The following is a 19998-nucleotide window of genomic DNA, read 5'->3' as shown; positions in this document are numbered from 1 at the left end:
CTCTTCAAGTCTGGGGGCTGTTTCTCTCTAAGAGTCGTTGTGCAGTGCCTGGCAAGGAAAAGACAGTTATCCACTAAAGATAACTAATTTCTCATCTTATTACCTATTTGTCTCTCTCCCAGCATCTTCTGTTCTTCCCTGCCTGTGTCACTTCAATGTGAGTCCTTCTTGCTCCAGGGTGACTTTTATTTGATTTGATTCTGTGTTCAAGCAGAAACTTGCTACAACTCTATTAAAATCATTCAGAGCTTTTCTATTCATTTCCTTGAGCTCTTGAGGTTCACTCAGATTTTGAGTTTGCTTCTATTACCTTTAGTGCTGAGAGCTGGTTTAATGTTGCTGGCAGGTATGGAGACCAGACAGTCATTCCATAGTGCGTTTGCCTAGGTGCTAAGCATTTAAAAATGTTTGCCAAGAAACCACTGGGAGGGAAAATTAGAAATGGGATGAGACTGGGGAAGGACAGAAATACTGGTATGGAAAGCCCCCTTTGCCTAATGCCAATGAGAAGCCAGCCCACTGAAACATTTACAGGAGCAAGAAACACCAAATGTCTCACGTACTGGGAAGAGAATGGCACAAACTACTTCTGGAAAAGAGATTGAGGTTCAGTAAAGAGATTTAGGGTAGTGAGTCAACATTTGCTAGTGAGTTTTTTTCCCACATCAGAGAGGGACTGCAACTACTGCAGCTTCCTCCTTTGGATGCTGATGGATAAAGGGAATTCAGGTGAGCAAAGGTGAAGCTTCAAGTTGGGGGAGAGTCCCAGTCAATCTGAGCTTGTGTTTGGACCCAAGTCAGAAAATTCAGCACAAGCCCCAAGACACTACGTCCATAATAGAGAAATCCCAACTATGGAGAATGGTCTGTCAGTGCATGGACAAGGGTACCATCTCCTCACAACCTTTGGATGAACTTTATAAGCGAGGGAATGCCCTTACAGTCAGATGGTGAGCAAATGAATTGTGGTTCCCAGGATCTCTAGGGAAAGCTCCTCTATGCCTTCTCACCTGGCTTTAGACATCTCGGTGAATTCAGCATTCCTTAAACATCCAATCTCTTTACAGAGGATGGAATGAGAAATATCTCAATGTTGCTGAACAGGAGACAGATCTCCCCTTATCTCTGTGCTGAAGCTCTTTGCTGGGACTTGAGACCAGTTGCAAATGCCTGACAAGGTAGGCTGCTGAGATCTTGTCTCAGCACTTCTGCTCAAAGGAACTTGGGAAGCCAGGCTCTGCGGAGCACAAACCTTACTCCGGGCATTATCACTATGTTCCAACACAGGCAGCTGATTTTGATTCAGCAGTGGTGGCTTCCAGAAACAGAGGGAGTGCACATACATCTCCAGACGGGTGCTGAATAGAAAAATGAAAATAACTAAATAAAAATCGCTGAGAACAGAGATGGTGACAGCAAAAGAAAAGGAAAGTAACTTTGTTATTCATCAGGTTATTACCTTTGGAAAGGAAACAATATAATTGAATATTGCTTTGAACCATACATCTTCATTCCCCTAACTTGATATCAATAGCTGCCAGGTGGTGCCTGCACAGGCCATCCAAATCAGATTATGTTATCATAGTTCTCCAATCATCGCCAAGAGCAGGATCATGAATATGAGTAGGAAATCTAGTTATTCAGGTACATGTTACCCTATTAAAAGTTTGAGGAAAGTACATTGAGCTGTTATAATGGGATTAGAGTTTCAGTTGTGTTCCCAGGGTTGCCATGACTCTGTGATTTTGGTGCTTTGCTGTCAGGCTTGGAGAGTACAGCTCCACTCCTGCCAACCACAAAGAATCCAGACCATAATCACAGAGCAGTGGGCATCAAGAGTGTGAAGCCTGTGGGGATTATCTTTATCTAGGTACAAACGCCTGAGGCAGAGACTGAATGAGCCCACACAAGAGCTGAGGAAGGATCCCAACATCTACTCACACTAAGCAAGGCAGCAAGCAGGCAGAGCAAGAAATAGCTTTGTTAAATAAGACATCAACCTTCTAGATTGTCTCTCAACACCTAGTCCCAGCCTGATGCTCCAGTATTAATAGATGTCCCTTCAGGAACCTGGTCTTTTCTCTCTAGCCTCACCTGTCCTAGTAGGGTATGAAGAGGTCTGAAGGGTTTCTTTTCCAACTGACAGGAGTTCACAGGAGTTGATGTCCTCCCTCACATTGTCAGTGAACAGAGAACCACATTATGATAGTCACTAAAAGTTGTTTCTTAATTAAACACGGTGAAGGGCAAAACCAGAGGCATGCAGATTGAGCTAACTGCAATGCAGATCAGCTTCCTGTACGACTTTTATAGACAAGGAGAATTTCTTGCTCCAGAGCCACCAGCACTTCCAAAGTTATTTGAATGAAACTACTACAAAGGTGAGTTTCTCTGTCTGGGATCTACTCTTATAATCCAGTAACACACCTGCTTATCCAGGAAATGCTATTAATGGTGGCTTATTGACAAAGGGGCCAGAATAAAGATCTTTTTCCAGATGCTCTCAGGGGAAGGTGCAGGGTGCAGGTCTCTCCAAAAATCCTGGTGAGTCCAAGGCATGTTTACATCCATGTGCCTTGCATTTTAAACCTTGCATTTTAGTTTTTCAGGTCCCACCAGTCTTCAAGTGCTGGCCCTTTACCTTTTGTACTATGGCTGGTGCACAGTTAGCACAAGGGGCACTTATTGCAATGGGGAAAGCAATTTCCCATGAAGGCAACATTTCTTCTCCAACTATTCCTGCATATGCAATACCACTGACATTTTGGGACTGCTTACTGGGTTCCTATTCTTGATCTCCACAAAGCTGACAAGTCTTCGTCAGAGAATGGCCAAGGCTGAGATGTCCACACAGACTTTCCTAGGAGGGTTTATGGCATGAGGTTCAGCCCTTTCCTGTCATTACACCATGCCTCTAGAGTGGCTCCACCAGCTTTGTGTGCTGTGTGCTTTCTCTCCATTCCCAGCTTTTGGTGGTATATATCTCCATGAACAGCTAGCAAAAAGAAGTCTAAACACCTGCCCCGGACCCCACATTTCCATATGCGACCGTTGGGTAAGCAAATGCTGGCAGTATTGCAGTGCCCCAGCAGAGAACAGGACACATCTCTATCCATTCACAGAATAACTAAATACGTGCAGTGTTTCCTCTTAGCATACCCCTCCATGGCATACAGAAGTGTGATGTGCACTGTGGCAGGAGATTGCTCCCCTCTTGCATCTGCGCCTGAATGAAGCCAAACTTGTAATGTGCATCTGTAAAGTGTTCTTTTACCTGGGATTAACTCCCAAAAAACAGTTACATATTTTAAACCTTCAGCTGTCATAAAGCCTCTTTCACATATTCCCTCCCTTCATTGTTTTACAGACCTGCCATGTGTTCAGGGATAAGTCTCTTGACACAGAGATTACTTTTTGTTTTTACTTCTTTTTCCCCATTTTTTTAAATTTATATTGTAATCATTTTAATCAGCATTTTTTGCTTTGGAAATGTAGATTTTAGAGCTTGGTGTGCTGAAAAAAAAAAAAAAAAAAAAAAAACAAACATTTTTTTGGTGTGGAGAAAGGAAGAGGGTGACCAGGAGCTACTGCAACAGCAACCTTCAGCCATTCAAAATAAGTGCAGGACAGAAGAGGAACAGAGGTTTATGCCACGCTATGATGAAAGGGTGATTGAGTTTTGAACTGGCTTAAGTGTACACACTCATCTCCCAAATGGAAATAATGTGAGTTGATGCATTACAGGCCACAGAGGTGTCTGAGCCTTGGAGGTTTCTCCCATTTGAATGCATGCACTTCTGTCATGGGATAAACGGGTGCAACAGACACGCACTGCATACCTGCTTTTACGACAGGATTCCCCAGGGTCCCCATGACTCAGGCAGCTAGAAATGGGTCGAGGTCTTGGGGTCTTGGCTTCAGTTCAGGCACTGCCTGTGCTTTCTCAAGGCATCTGCTACTGCGAGGTGCCTGGTGGAAGGAGCAGGGCAGCAGTGGGGTCCCGTGGAGGTGTCTGGAGGGTGAAACCCATGCCCTGTGCAAGCAGCCAGACGCGCTGGGTCTGAAGTGACACATGGGCCTTGTGCTGCAGCCAGCCACAGCGAGCTGCATTGTATGAAATCCTGGCCCTGCTCACAGACTGCCATGTGTCCAAGAAAATCCTCTTTTTTTTTCTTTTTTTTTTTTTTTCTTTCTCATCCTCTCTCTCCACAACGAAATCCTTCCCCAGAATTTCTTAGAATCTGAGGGCTTTGGCCATTTAGCTGAGATTTCTGGCTGCAGCACAATCATAATTGGTCTCTCATGGACGGGCTCAGCGCGGAGGCCAAAAAACTGCAAGGGTTATTAATGACTGAGTTCCCTTCTACTTCCTAAAGGCCAGACAGGCAGGAAAAGTTAGAGGGAAGACTTGGGGCCGAGCCACCCCCCTCCTCTCGTACACGCTGTCCTGGTGCTCCAACGCCTTCTTCCAGCCGCAGACACCGAACGGCAGAGAGAGCTGCAGGAGGCAGATCTGGAGCCCAGCAGCCCTTCTGGTGCTCAGGGACCGTTTTGGGGGCCTGCCTTTGTGTTTCCACAGCAGCTGAAGAGCGTGTTGGGGTGAAGCTAGCTGCAGCAGGGCACGCAGAGGCACCTGGTTTGCCACAGGCATCACTGGAAGGATAAAGAGACCCAGCTGGAGCAGCAGATTGAGACATGCAGAGAGTCACAGATCCCCCCCCCTCGCCCCCCTCAAATAAAAAGAGCATCTCAGGAGAGGTTCGAATTGAGTGAGAAACATATTATTACAATTATTACATCCCCATTTGACAACAATTGCATGGCACGGTGCCAGCTGGCACCAGAAAGCCATTGCTGCTTCTCCTTCATTGCCCGATAAACACCGTGACAAGAATACAGCCCTTGTTCAGCTGAGAACCTAAGAATGGAAGAGGAGAGGCCAAAAACACCTCCTTGAACAATCACTATCGAGTAAACAGAGCTGCACTTGGGAAACACACATTTCAAACATTTCTTTCCTGAGGTTTCTGGGGAGGGGAGCTCTGTGTATGGGCTGGGAGGGTGAGCGTGTTCTCAGGCATATTTCTGCGGTGTCAAACAGGCTAGTGGCAGCTAAGAGGAGAGTCCGTGATGCCCTCGTTTTGCAGTGGAAGATAAAAGCCCACGAAGCTGAGAATTTAGGGATGCGTGCCAACATAGCAGCCTGGGTAAATTTGGACTGGCACTCCACGCTGGTCACGGCTGTGCTCAGTCTTTGATAAGGGGTTGTCTCACAAGAGCTCCTAGCAATCCAGTGTCATTCCAGCAAGCCACTTTCTTATCAAAGGTCACGTCAGAAATTTAGAGGCGAGGGAGGGAAGCAGGCCCAATGAATGTAGCTGTCATAGGAAGTTGTTTATTCATGTTAATGTTCCTGAAATCATACCTCCCACCGACAGAGCAACTCTATGGAAGCACTGGGAAAATCGGCTGTTTGTCCATCAGCAAAGCCGCACGTCAGCACGCTGCTGTGGCTGAGTAATGTTGCACCGAGACTGGTGCAGAGGAGCTATCCCTAGAGGTCTGGGAGAAATGAGTTTCAGAAGAACTTGTGCCATACCCAGCTTATCTGAACATGAGCTGCTTGTACCTACAAGGCAATCTAAAGGAACCGTCACCACAGGAGAGTTATTAGGTTTGTCCAAACATGCATCTTTTCCCTGTCAGTGTGTCAGGCCAAGATGTTCGCTTCTGGTAGCTGAAACACTCGTTTTTCCCAAAGCAACATTTGCATTGACCTAGATGAGTGGGTCAGAACAAGACTTGGCCTGTGCAGTCACAGCCTGGTTTGATAAATGAGAGACCTGTTGGGTTCTTGTCCTGTCCTGGCTTCCCAGTGCTGGCCAAGAGGCTTTGTGAGGTGATGTCTCACAAGGGCTCTGTAGGCATCAAAGTTTGGCATCTCCTTCCCAGACAGAACTGCCCAAACGTTGTCTTTCCTGTGACATAGATGGCCCTGCAGCTAAGGTACTATGTTTGATCCTGTTTCTAGCACGTGTTTTTTTTTTTTGTGTGACCTCTGGCAGTTTCTCAACGTCAGTTACATCTGAGACAGGTTCAGCTTTGCTGCCTGGAACAGGCTGGGACTCATCTGAAGCTCCATGAGTCTTGATGGACAAAGTCCTCCAGGCACTGCATCCTGAGCAAGCTCAGCCCCCAGTTCTCCCTGACATGGCAGCAAACCAAATGGTGTGCTGGAAGCAGCATGGTCCCTGTGATATATAGGCAATAAAAAAGCAGAGACTAGGGATGAGTCCATACTTTATTTTCTAGGCTGCAAACAGTTTTCAGTGGGCTAGTACAGCCTCCTGTAGAGTTCTGCCTCTGCCTGTCCTTCCCTCCGCATGGAGAATCCAAAGGCTTCACAAAATAGGAAGTCGATGGAAGCAAGAGAGCACTGAAGAACACCCAAGGGGATGTGTCAGCTCTGCTCATGGGCTCTTCTGCATCCACCTCTCTCCCTGGGCCAGGCATCCACTTAAAAGAGGGCTATCACTATCAGGCCTAAGAGCACAGCATGGCTGGTATCCATAAAGCATGAAAGTGAGAGGGAAATGGGAGGGAAGGTAACAGCTAAGACCCTCCAGCAACCTGTCTTTCCATGCTTTAGACAAAATTGCTGCTTATAACTTAAGGCAATGAGGGAGGCAGTGATCTGCCATCACTTGCCCTGTGCCCTTAGACTTAGATTGAGCTGTCAGTAGCCAAAGGCAGATGGAGAGACAGCTGGAGCTCTCTGTCTCGAACTATTTTAGCTTTACTTGCTCCTCTATTCCCTACTTGCATTTTCCTTATGTAATTTGAAATAATTAAAAATGAAATTTCCTTGGTTTGGGTTTGCATTAGTCTTGGGATCTGATTGCATTGATGTTACTATTAATTTCTTTCTCAGAGAAAAGATGGCTGTGGACACAGATGGGGAATTATTTGTTCGGGCATGACATTCAGTCCACGTCCAGCTGAGCTAAACATGTGATTTTTATCAGGATGCATGAGATGGCCAGGTCCCGAGTGAAAGATGACACGGGAGTTGGGGAAGGTTGTCCAAAGCCAGCACATGCTGAAGGCCTCTCTCCAAGCAGCATGATACTCTGCAACGTGTTCCAGTCGGGTGGATTACACAGGGCGAGAGAGATGGGCCCAGACAAAAGGCCAGCCTGCAAGCATGCAATTGGGGCAGTCTCCTTTTGGAGCAGGAATGGCTGGTATGGACAGCTGGCTGTCACAGGCAATGTCCCAGCTCCCGTGTCCCCAGTCAGCTGTGCTACTTGCACTGAGGGTCTGGCCCGGGCACCCATGGGAGAGAAGCACAGGCTATCGGTGCCTTTTGGGTACCGGAGACCTGGAGGGAGCGAGGAACAAAGGGGTCAGAAGATGCAAGTGTAGGCCCTTGCTTATTCAATCCCAAATGTATCGCATCTGTTGAGCCCACTCCAAAGCAGCTCCGTTCAGTTCTGCTTATGCCTGCTCCTCCTTTCCTGCTCTGCTAAGCCTCTGGCTCCTCCACAAAAGACACATAATCCCTGGGACCCTAACCACCCCAGCAAAGGCACCGTGCCCCCAGGAAGTGCTCTTCACCTCGTGGACAAACTCATGCACAGAGAGTGACTGTTTGGTCTCAGAAAGCCTTTAGACCCAAGGACCTCATCTCGTCTTACATTACTGGAGTCCAACAGATACTAATCAATAACAGTAATTAGTAGCAATGCTTTGTCACAAGCTCTGCCTTCTAATCTGAGACCAGAAAATATTTGACCCTGAGAGATGTTTTCTTTCTCCCCAGCCGCAGTTTGTAGTATCGGGCCTCGATCTACGTCCAACTCAAACTCGAGCTAAAGAATGTGTCCATGCTAATATATAACCAGGGAGTGTGAAGCTGCGTGTGAGAACAGCACACACCTCCCGCGTGAGAACAAGCGCCAAGCACAGAAGGTGGCCTTATTGTGCTGCTGCAGAGCGCTGCTTAATGTACTTTTCACAGGACCATATCCAGAGACCTCAAGCTGAAGCTAGCTACACATGCAGCTGCCTGGCTATCAGGGAGCCAAGCACATCATGGAGAGGATTAATTAAATTAAATTAAATTAAGACTCTTCCCTTTGAGTGTTGGTTTTTAATCTGCACTGCTCAAAGTTACCTACGATTTGATTAATACCAGATTTGTCTCTTTCCCCATACTATGCTGTATGGAGTCTGTCTGGGAGGACATTAAACAGGGAGCTCCCTACATCTGTAAGCGGTGAGAACCTGGCATCAGAACTTGCTTCTCCCTTGATGGGCTAATGCTGGATTTTCTACGTCTGCTGGTGGCCCCATCTTGCTTTTGCTGTTTGATGAGCTGAGAGACACCGGGGCAAGGAGGAAGCAGCTTCCAGAATGACTATAATGATGCATTATCATGCACACTAAAGGCACTTCCCATATTTAATGACTGCAAAGGCATATGTGTGTGGTCATTCAGCGGGAAGTGCTACTGCAGTCCCACAGAGAGCATACATGTGAACCTGCTGCTCTCCCTGATGCTGGCTAGTGTCACCACAGCTTGACGAATTGGCACCTTCTCGCAGTGGGTGAAGGTGGTTCAGTCAAAATCCCCTTGGATCAGCTGAGGCACTTCGGTTTGGCACCCGGTTCTGTCAGTACAAGGCTGGCACTGCCTGCTTCCACCCACTGCAGGAACATTTCCTAACACCCTTCGATGAACCCAGCAAGGGCCTCAGAGGAAATGACAGTGTTTTGTGGCTCAATTGGTCCTAGGAGGCAACCTGGGAGGCATGCAGTCTCTCTGCATCCCATCTGTCGGTAGTAAAAGGGAAGTCCTGCTATACCTGCTGCATAACAGAAAATGAGTCCCCTCAACAGGGACCTGGATACACCCCAAACATTTCCTCTGCCTCACACCAAGGCTCTACCAATGGCTCTGCACCCTGAACCCAAGCAGCACCAGCACTTGGGAAGGTGTGAAGAGAGGAATGGGAGTGAAGCTAAAACATTTCTTCATGGCCATGTCCAGCTGGGCTTGTCCTGCTGTCTCTACCACATTGGCTCATGTTATGCACTGTCCCGGGCCAGACTAGGGCCTGTGGTGTGACCCTGGCTTGGACAAACTTTCAAGAAGAGAGTGGGTCAGCCAGCCCTCACCTCCCCTGCTTCTGGAGCTGTGCTTGCAGTAACAGATGCAGGGTGTACCCTGCAGTGCCCCACGCTGTGGTGTCTGCATGGGAGACAGGATTGCTTGGGAGGACTCATGTATGCCACGGAACCAGCAGTAGCATTGTGGAAGGACAGTGCCAGGACTCACAAGGCCTGGCTTCTCTCCCCATCTCTGCCACAGTCTTCAGGGGTGATGCTGGGCAAGGAACATCCTTCTCCTATGCCTCTGCCTGGGGAAATGATGCTCCCTTGTGTTAGAAGGAGAACGAGGACAAACCGTTGGCCTCTGGGGCCAAAGGGCCTCTGCAGGATGCAGCAGATAGCAGATGAGAATCCCATCTTTGCCTGGCACGACATCAGTGTCTGGCATCAAAAGATGACATCATGGGATGTGAACGAGCATTTACCCTCTGAAAGGGAAAATAGCAGAAGCATGTGTAACCATTTGCCTTTTGTGCCAACATATTTTCCTTATGTAAAGAGAGGCTCTGGCGGCCCTAAGGAGGCTGAGAGATGCCCGTGCTTCTCTGGGAAGGAGGAACTATCAGGCGAGGATGCCAGCATACCCGCCTGGGTAAATTTGTGCATGCACTTCATGTTATAATAGGCCTTAGTATCTGATAACAGAGACCTGCTGGAGTCTGGCACGAGGACAGAATGAATCAAAGGTCATGCCATGAATTCCAGTTATGCTGATAGGCATCTACAGCCAGAGGAAGGAGCTCAAGAACAGCAACTGTAGACTGATGGTGAGGGCTGGAAAACAAAAACTGATTTAGGGATGACAAATATGGGTCATTTTGGAGCCTAGCTGGACAGTTGTTTGTATTTATTTGTCATGGGACACAGGAAGATATTTTCCCTCATGGAGTTACCCACAAACTGTGCCATTACTAGTTAAACAAAGTAAATACACTGCAGTAAATACACTAAATAGTTACCACATGTCACTCCACAGGCTTCACCTTGATGGAGAAACTGATTCATGGCACGGATGGGCTCGCTAGCAGATAGGCAGAGGTGCAAACACACAGTGTATACCTTGTAGTAGGGGCAGTGTCTGCACACAAAAACAGATGAGAACTAACATGACCTAGCACAAAGTTGCCCTGCCTGCTGCCTGCTTTTGTCTCATCATCCCATCACATGCTGGAAGTCAGTCTTCCACTGCCATTTGCCTTGTGCCTTACCCTTAGCAGACACCGGAGCGGCACAGTGATCCGTGGTGCACACCAAGGTCTGGACAAGCTCGCACAAGGAGTGGGACACGGTAGCTGTGCATGTGTGGTGTTTCCACAGAGACTAATGTAAACAGAGCTTTAAGGTCGTATGGTACACAAATGGATAGGATGGAATGGGATGGGATAGGATAGAAATGAGGGATGGTGAAGCATAAGAACTCCTAGCAAGTGACCGACACTCCCAATTGTATCATAATATATTGTTACCACATTTATTTATATTTCCCAAGTAGATGATTCCACTGTTTTCACCATGTTCTCCTCCACCCTCAACATAGATGTGCTTGCTCTGCCCTTACTGTTCAAATCATGACTTCTGCCTGGGGTCACCTGCTCCATGGCTGTTACCTTCTGCTTCTGCGTGGCTACAGACAAGGGCTTTGGCGACATTCTGCTAAGCAAATTTTGAGCCAGGAAAGATCTGGTTAACAGGCAGGAGGTTGACGGAGAGATACAGCATGGGCAGGGACACTACAAACTGCTAGCACATGTTATCATCAGAGCATCTTTTTTCCTGGCTCCTCGGTTGGGAATGCTACAGGCGCGCTTGCTAGTGATACGTGTCAGGCAGCGACAGAAGCTGCCTGCCTGCCTGCTGGGGACTGATTTTTAGTGACTCCACAGTCACCAATCTGGACCACTGAAGGCTTGCTCCAGACTCCTGGCAGACTGGTGGGGAAAATCGCACTGAGTCCAGGGAGGTTTGGCTTCAGCTTCACAGAGCTGAACCTGAAACTTCAGATGCATAAAACCCCACCCATCCTGCAAATACAGGGAAACTAGACTAAAACTGATAGATTTGAGCCTCAGTGAACAGATTAAATCATGCAATTAAATTAGCAAGTAGGAGAGCATAATTTTAAATATTAATTCAAAACTTCTTTTCCATTTGTCCTTTTTAATTATTTTCCCTAAAGAAAGTTTGATACTCACCAGGCTGTAACCAGTTGTTGACTTCAAACCGTGTACAGCCTGTCTGTACAGGTTACCTACTGTTAAGAGCAGACACTTTTATCTTCACATATTTTATTTACAGCTTTACATGCTTTTATTAGGTCTTGATTATTACATTTTTCTATGCTGGAAAATGTTGAATTATGCATTTTTAATTTATTGCAGGGTGACAGTTTTTCCTTAGAATTGATTCACATCAGGTTGCACTTAGAATGAAATTGGAATCCACTACAAATGTCTAAAAACATTTTTTTTATTAAACTCTTAAATTTTTATTACTTAAATAAACCACCTTAATTGCAAAATAGAAAAATAAAAAGCAATATTAAACAAAGGAAGTTGACTCAGTGGCTAGTGGGTTAAACAGGTTATTCTGGGACACCATATACCCCAACATTTTAGATCTGCTGGATCTTGTCTTCTCATCCTTATTTTCCCTGTGAACCAGAGGAGAAAAACAAGCTTGTCTGCTTTTTCCAAACCTCATCCAGTTTCCCAACTTTGAACGAACAAATCATTGAATCTAAGTTGTTGAATAAACCGAAATGGAAAAAATAGCCATCTCCTACTCACGGAAGAGCTATCACTCTCCAAAGTGAATTTAGCACTTACCAAGCTTTAGTTCCAGGTGCTTAGGCAGTGGTTTGGTTCAACTTTCTGAAATGCCTTGGCAGAAAGCTTGCTACTTGATACTTCAATCAAAACAAAAAGAAGCTTTTTATCAAATGTACTAAGCTTCATTGCCTAAGACAGATTGCCATTGTTCCAAATTTAATTTTAATTTTCTTTCAAAAGAGAGAAAAATCATTTACATTAAAATTTGGAAAAGGATTAAAAGTCTGCCACGGTTATTTTATGTTGCCTGAGAAGGTTGTTGAGAATAGTTAGGGCCTAGCCTTCCCTGTCCAGTGACCAGACTACTTCAAGCTGCTGCCAGGAGACTGTGGGTGGCTTCAGCATCACAAGTCGCCATCCAAGAGACAAAGTTTCCAGCTGGGAATTACGAGCTCCTCCCGGACGGACGGGGCAATCAGAAAAGGCAGGTTCCCCCTGTTTCTTTTTTTATCCTCCACCTGTTTTTTGTGTTACAGTCACTGGGGAAGTCTTTCTGTACTGTCGCACAACTGGAGAAAGAACCTGGAAGATATGAGCAGAGCATAAATTGGTGCTGAGATGCCTGCTCAGATTGGCAAGACGCCTGAATATATAGCTAGTTTATAATAAAAAACTAGCTATAAAGGAGCGCAGAGATCGCCTGCTGCCAGCCCCTCTGCCCACCCTAGGCAGGAGGTCTAATCCTGTGGGAAAGGGGAAGCCTCTCTCTGTGGGACACTATGGAAAAGGTTGGCACACACTGTCCTACACGGCCATAATATTGTTCTGTTTTATTGCCAGTTGGCATTAATTAGCTCGCTACTGTCCTGTTTCCGAAGCGTCTCAACTGAGGAGTCTCTGTTAGTGATTTATACTTGGCACTTCCCTGATAAAAGTTTTTCCACTTGGACTCAGCTTGATTAAGACTCCTCTCTTCTCCATGCCAGCTGAAATGTCTCACCTTTCTGCTTAGGCTTCTCTTTATAGCAAATGGCACAGCAGAGGCGAATGGGGCATCTTTGTGCCAGTAGCCTGTCTGTTGTTCTTCCACCACCAGTTCTGTGCCTTGCCTGGTGGAGACAAATGTCACCATATATATGCATCGGGGTAGGATCCTCCTAACTGCTCCACTGGTTTCAGTGGGATGAAGCTGAGTTATGCCAGCTGAAGATCTGGCCCTTCAGGAAAACAAGGCCCATCAGAAAGACTGCACAGGGGGGGGAAAAGGGGTTGCTTAAAAGGTTAGCTAACGCTGCTTTAGCTAAAGCCCACTACAGCCCAATTTCTGGAGGCTTATGACACGTAAATCTTGGATTAACTCAATATTCAGGAGAGCTTTGCAGCCGACCCATAACACTTTCCAGTTCAGAGGGAAGAATTGGGCCTCTCATGAGCCTCTTTGCAGAGTTTCTCCCAAAGCTCTGGATATCCTTTTCTAGCATGGGATTTGCAAGGGACACATTATGAGCAGGACACTAATCTGCTCCTCTGCTGTAGCATGTGAGGAAGGGAATCTCAGATGGCCTCCTACTGCATTTGAACCTTATTTCCTCCTCAGGAGAACCTGGTGGAGACACCAGTATGCAGCCATTTCAACCCAGACCTCAGATTAAACCACTAGAAACATTATGGTGTTGTTTTCACAGATGTTTTTCAGTGGAAAAATATATTCTAGCTCCTAAATTAACTCAAGCAGATGAGGCACTATGGAAAACCACTTCTGCCAGTCAGTGATCTTCAGAAGTTAATACCTGACTCAGAAAACATAAGAGAGGGAAGGCCAGAAGCTCAGCCCCTTAAGGAACCATGGTGCCCACATTTTTAGTTTCCATATTCACTGTTTTAATTTGTTTTAATGCCTGCGAGGTCTTCTGTTTGCAGCTTATTGTAGGCTTCTGGCTAGAAGAAACCATTAACCGTGTCTGACTGCCTCCAAACAGGACGGAAACAGAAAGGTACGGAGGGAAGATTAAGATCAAATCCCTGAACTTAAAAGGAAATTTAAAGCAAAAAAAAATCGAAAAGTGGAATGGCATGCCTCATGTGTATCATTGATAAAATATTTTGCAGTCCTGGAAAACTTAATAGTTTCTTTGGTATAATCTTTATGACCTTAGAGGGGTGATAAGGAAGGTAATAAAAACCTGTTTCTGAAAGGTTATGCATTTTCCTAGACAACTCGGTTTTCCCTTCTCAACTCCAAGGCTAACATTCAAAAGGGAAGCTTGGCACATGTGGGCTGTGTCAGAACTTGGAAGCCGCTTACCTGTCTTCTACCAAGACATTACCTATGCAACCTTGCAGAGCAGGGCAAGAAAGGAAGCCCTGTGGAGTGGCATCGGCGTCTGAGAAGTGGAAGGTGCATAACTCAAACTGCTCAAGTTTATTAAAACAAAATAGGTCAGTGGAGTTGCCCAGAGGGTTACGTAAGGCGGAAAGCAGCACTCCACAGGAGAGGAGAAGGGAGCCTGTTAAAAGGCAAAGCCACTCCAGTTTGTTTATGGCCAGAGATAACTGCCCTGTGGCGTGTCTGTTCTCCATAGCTGACAGAGTAAATCACAATTTTTATCTCCACAGCAGATGAGAATTTGGACCAGGCTGTTTCGTGAGCTACGGATTAAAGCAAATGGGGCTATTATTGACTAGCATTATTATTTTGTACCTGTGATGCCTGCATTTCAGTCTCTAGGTAGGGAATTTCATCACTTGCCAATAGTTTGCTTGCAGAGAATGTTAGGGATCATTGTAGCAGTAATGATGAAAAGCATTATCCACCTGAAAAGGGCATATAAGAAAGGTGGAGTGGCAGTTGTTTACAGGCAAGGGGAATGGGCAAACATGCTTTGGTATCCTGCAGAGCAAAGCTGGGAGCCAACACTCTCACCCCAGCCCGGAGGTGACAGCAGAGGCGGATACGACATCTGGAAACATGGAAATGCCCCGTGGCCTGCTGATGCACCTGCCCCAGGCACCACAACCTCCCATTGTCCTGCCTGCTCCTCTCGTGCCAGATATCCAGACCTTAAACATTGCCTGCTCCGTCCCCGCTCCCCAGCCTGTGGGGCAGATGGACAGGGAAGTCCTGGCTTGCAGAGATGCCAGACACCCTGGAGCTCTCACCTCTCAGTGAGGGTGCACTCACTTTTGGGTACCCAGATGCCAGTCTCATTGAAGATGATATGATCAGAGAAAAGCAGATACTATGGGAAGCACCTAATACCATTTGTCATGTTTTCAGGCCTGTAATAATGAATTAGAGCTCTTTGCTTGTATTCAGACCAGGCCTGCCTGGTCCTGCAACTCCTGCCAGTTTCTGAATGGACCGTGACCTAGGAAGCTTCTCAGCAGCTCCAGAACAGGTCCCTGGGAGAAAACATAGACAGCATGCCACTGAGCCATTTCCTATGAGAGCTGGGCAGAGAAACAAAGGAGCTTTTTCTTCCATGGGAAAATGCCAAATCATCAAAACCTACATTTTTCACAGGGGCACATCAGTTCTGATGACATTTCCAGGAAGACATTTCTCTGATGCAGGATAGAAAGCAGGTGGTTATTTCTATTTTGGAGGAGGGCAGAGAAATGAAGGAGATGGACAAGGAAAAAAAGGCTACAGTCAATCCACTGGCCAGGCGATGTGAGAACCAGCTCAAGGATTGCTCTGCCTGATCCAGAACTAGGGCTGGATCTGTTCAGTAGTACACTGAGCAAACACCTGTGTGTGAGAGAATAGCTGTAGGGGAGAAGGGGAAAGGTGTCTACTTTTTGCAAGACGTGTTTGAAAAGGCCCAGGTTCATCTCGTTTCAGAATAGCAGTTATGACACCCTGCAAATGTCTGTACATGAAGACTCATCTCTAGCCAGACATATGGTTTGAATTCCTCTACACCTCATCTGCATCCTTCCAGCTCACCAATTAGCAGCAGCATCTTTACTGTATGTCAGGATTGTGTCCCTGCAGGGACCAAACGCCCTGGGACATGAAGTGAGTCCTCTCCTCCAGTCAGAACACCACTTCCTTTCTTTCTTGCACAGAAACTTTCCTCTTTATCAGCCACGCTCTGCCATGCAAGTGTGGAGCAGGCTCTCAGCTAGGAGAACACTGACTTCCCATGTGCTCTGGTGACTTACCCCAGTGGAGGACCTTGCCCTCTGGTGCACAGCTAGGATGCTCCCCCCCAGCACTCAGCCCTTTCTGGATCAAGCCTAGAGAAGCGCTGCAAATTCCCATCCCAATCTGTCAGAAACGTGTCACGCTGATGCTGCAATACCCACCCAGTACACAAATGCTGCTCTTCAGGGTCACTCTCTCCCCCCAGCAGGTCTGGCCCTGTCCTGCAGACCCTTGCTGCTGGGTGAAACGCATTTTCTTTTGGCACACAGATGCCTTTGTTCAGCTGGCTCTGCTCTTTTACAGGGATCGTCCACAGCCCTGCAGCTCACTCCGAGCTCCCTTCCTTCTTGGTGCCCCTGGAAGCATGGCCTTTTCTGGTTCATTTACACCAAGGCTCAATTCAAAAGGGACCAGATGTGTATTTTTTTTTCAGTGGGCCAGGCTTTGGTAAAGCGGAAATCCTCCCCTGGTGTGGCAGGTCTGTTCTCCTAACAGGTAGCCATTTCAATGGCTGGTAGGGATATTCATTCCTCCTTGCATGTGACTGGGAGCCTTAATTCCTGGGAGGGAAGAGCCCAGCTTGAGTTGCACGCTCCACAGTGCTACAGGCCTTTGAAACTGCATTTTCTAGTCCTTCAGCTTCTCAAAGGCTCTGAGAGGCCAAAATTTAAAGCAGGTCTGTGCTCTAGTGAGTAACTGATGTAATTACGCTCACTTGTTACAAGGGGAAGCTTTCACAAGAGGGGGAGGCGGTGGCCCCTCGCCAGGAGGTGTGTCCTCGATGACAAGCTGCGGAGCCAATCGCAGGCCCGAAAGATCATCACATTCATACCAAAAAGAAAAGAAACTGCCCTAGGGTATTTATATTGAGGAAGGAAAAAAAAAAAAAAAAAAGAGTTGGCAAAGAAAGAGAAAAAGAGACTGAGAACCTGCAACTTTGTTAACTAACTCTGCAGCTGAATTCAAAAAAGCCAGGCTGGTCCCCCTGCAAATCTTGCTTCCCATCCCCTTCCCTCCCTCGAAGCATCTCTGGAAACCTCTCTGTAAGCTGGAGTGAAAAGGTCAGCCGCCCGCAGTGGTCCTGCTCTCCTCCTGGCTGGCCACCTGGTAAGCCCGGGGGGCTGCCCACCCAGGCCTGGCCCTCGGGAGGGCAGGGTGGGCAGTGGTCCTCCATCGGAGGTCTCTGGCACCCATGGGGCAGGCAGGAGCCCCGCGGGTTAATGATTACCTTCACAGCCCCGAGCACAGTGGCATGGGCTCCTGGCTCCCTGTATCTACGTTAAACAGCTGGGGAAAGAGAAGGCAAGTTTAGCTTTAACCAAGGGGTAAACGGTCAGCATTTACAAATGCTGAACCACCAAAAACTAGCCAGTCAGAGGTTATTTATTCCACTTACACAAGAGGACCGTGCAGTCCAAAGGATGAGGGGCCTGTATGGGTGTAGAAAGCCTGTTTTCTGCCACCGGCCAGCTGGATGAAGCCGGGGGGGAAAGCGCTTCCTCTCCCCGTGCTGCCTCCCTTCCCTGCCCTTTTTGGTGCCGTTTCTGTTTGGACGGCGTGTTCCCCGGAGTACAGGCTGTCTCCAACCGCGCTTGTGTGGAGACGCTCACAATGGAGCTGTAACCTAACCTCGGTGCGAACGTACTGCCATTAATAATAATAAAAATGCCCATCACTGTAGGGCGGCCGCGAACAGCCAGCCCAAGGCTTCCCTTGCAGGCAGGCTGCCGAGGAACAACTAACTCATGGGGCAGGGTGCTGAGGCAAGCCTCCCCGTCGTGGCCACCGGCTCCAGCTCCCGGTGGCCGCGTGTCGCAGGGCTGATGGCAGAGGAAGACACGAAGCCGGAGCCATCCGCCCCGGCCTCACACCTCGCCCCGCAGCGGGCGGTGGAGGTGGCGGGGCGCCATGCCAAGGTGCCACAAGCCCCCTCATGGAGACACCATGCCCGCAGGCGTCGCCGGGGGGCCGGGCCGGGCTAAGGAGCGGGGCTGCCCTGCCACCTGCCGGCAGAGCCGGGCTCGGCGCCTCGTGGGCCCGGGCATGGCCGGGGAGCCCCCGGGGAGCACCCGGGAGAGGGGTGGTGGGGCCGGGGTGCTGCCCGGGCTGGCCCCCAAAGGCCCGCCATGCCCGTCCATCTTGTCGCCCACACCGTGGCACTTGGCTGCGGGTCCCAAGGGAATGGCAGCGGAACCGAGCCCCAGAGCTGGTGCAGAGAGCGGCCTGGCAGAGGCCGTGCCACGCCGCAGAGCTCACGGGGAAGGCTTGGTTTTTTCCCTGCGATTGTTGGTAGTGCTGTGCTTTCAGCACTGCGCCTTTGTTCCCTCTCCTCCCCACCTACCACACAATTGTCCGACTGTGCGGCAGCACTCGCGGCTCTGGCCGCCGAGCCCCTCCCCTTGCAAAAAACACGAGACCGAAGAAACTCCTCTGCCACATCCGAGGAGAGGTGGGGAGGAGGCCCTTTCCCATGCGGTTCTGGCCTTTCAGCGGTATTTCGCTGCAGGGCTGCAGTATCTCCCTGGCTCCCACCCAGACAACTGGTTTCTGTTGCCAGCCGGCCGTTCTCTGGTGGCCACGCTGTGTGGTCGCCTTGGCATGGGCAACGGGGCTACCTCCCAACGCAGAGGGGCTTTTGGGGTGGGAATGGGGGAGAGCAGCAGGGTCACAGCTGGGTGGTGGCTTTTGGTCCAGGCAGAGGCCTGGGGGGCTCATTGCAGTGCCCTGTTTGCCAGTAGCAATGCCCCCCCGGAAAGATGTGGGCCCTATCCAGAGGTGCCCATCTTATAGCAGCTCCGGAGAGAGTCCATGTTGCAGGAGTGCCGTGCCAGCCCTCGGGCTTGCTGTCTGAGCCACCTGCCCTTTGCTGAAAGTGGTTCTCTGACCGTCACCCCCGATGACTGCTGTGCTGACCCTTCTCCCCCTTCCCACTCTACTTTCAAGCTGCCTCCCTTCGGCATCGCTCCCCCTTCTCCTCACCCTGACACTATAGCTCACTCCCCTTCTCACTAAAGACCACCCATTGCCATGGTAACATTGCCTCTTACAAAGTTGTCAAGCAGACACAAAGATATGTTTCTCCCCTGCTTTACACCCCCCTCCCTCTCCCAGCCATCCCAGTTAATAGGCCAGGACTTTGCTTGTAGGGAGGAGGTGGAGGGCTCTTTCATTTCATTTTCATTGTGGAGGGAGAGGTTATTCCAACCCCTGCGAGTGCTGAAGCCCACCATGGGGAAAAGAGCTCTCGTTCATGGACCACCTGAAAGCCCTTGAAGGTATTGGTGCCCCATGCTGATACTGGTGGCGCAGGTACTGGTAATACTGGACAGGGGAACAGTGTCTACAGGTTAGAGGGGCCAGGCCCACGAAAGATTTAAATATGGGAATTAAGACCTGCATGTGATCCACTATGAACAGAAAAAAAGCTCTGCTGTGATTCTGTTCTGCTGCTACCTCCCCATGCAGCTCTGGTTGTCTTCTCAAAATGATTTCTTCAGCTCATGGAGATGTAGCAAACTGTCCTACCTCCAGGACTGCTGGCAGCTCTTGCTACTACAGCTACACCACGAATAGTTTTGGCACTACCTACACAGCAGCACCAGCACTGTCTGATTTAAATCCACCCTGGGTACGCCTCTGGTTCTCTGCAGCTGTGACCATGACAGCACTGTAGATGACAGCTTCTACTCACTGATCTCAGAGACTTTCCTTTCCCTTCTTCTCTTCTACGTACATCTCCTTCTCCTCTCTTGATGGATTTGCCCCAGACCTTTGCAACCCTGAATTAAAACCTTTCCTTCTTCCTCTTTCTCATGGCTTTTCTCCTCCTTTACTTTGGCCATGACACTTTCTGCTTGAAATAAGTGAAGGATCCTCCACAGCCCCTTGTCTGTTTGTCAGTCTGGT

Source organism: Anser brachyrhynchus (genome assembly GCF_964034855.1).
Source record: "Anser brachyrhynchus genome assembly, chromosome: 3".
Lineage (NCBI taxonomy): Eukaryota > Metazoa > Chordata > Aves > Anseriformes > Anatidae > Anser > Anser brachyrhynchus.
The sequence above is the reverse complement of the archived record's forward strand: the minus strand, read 5'-3'. Positions refer to the sequence as shown.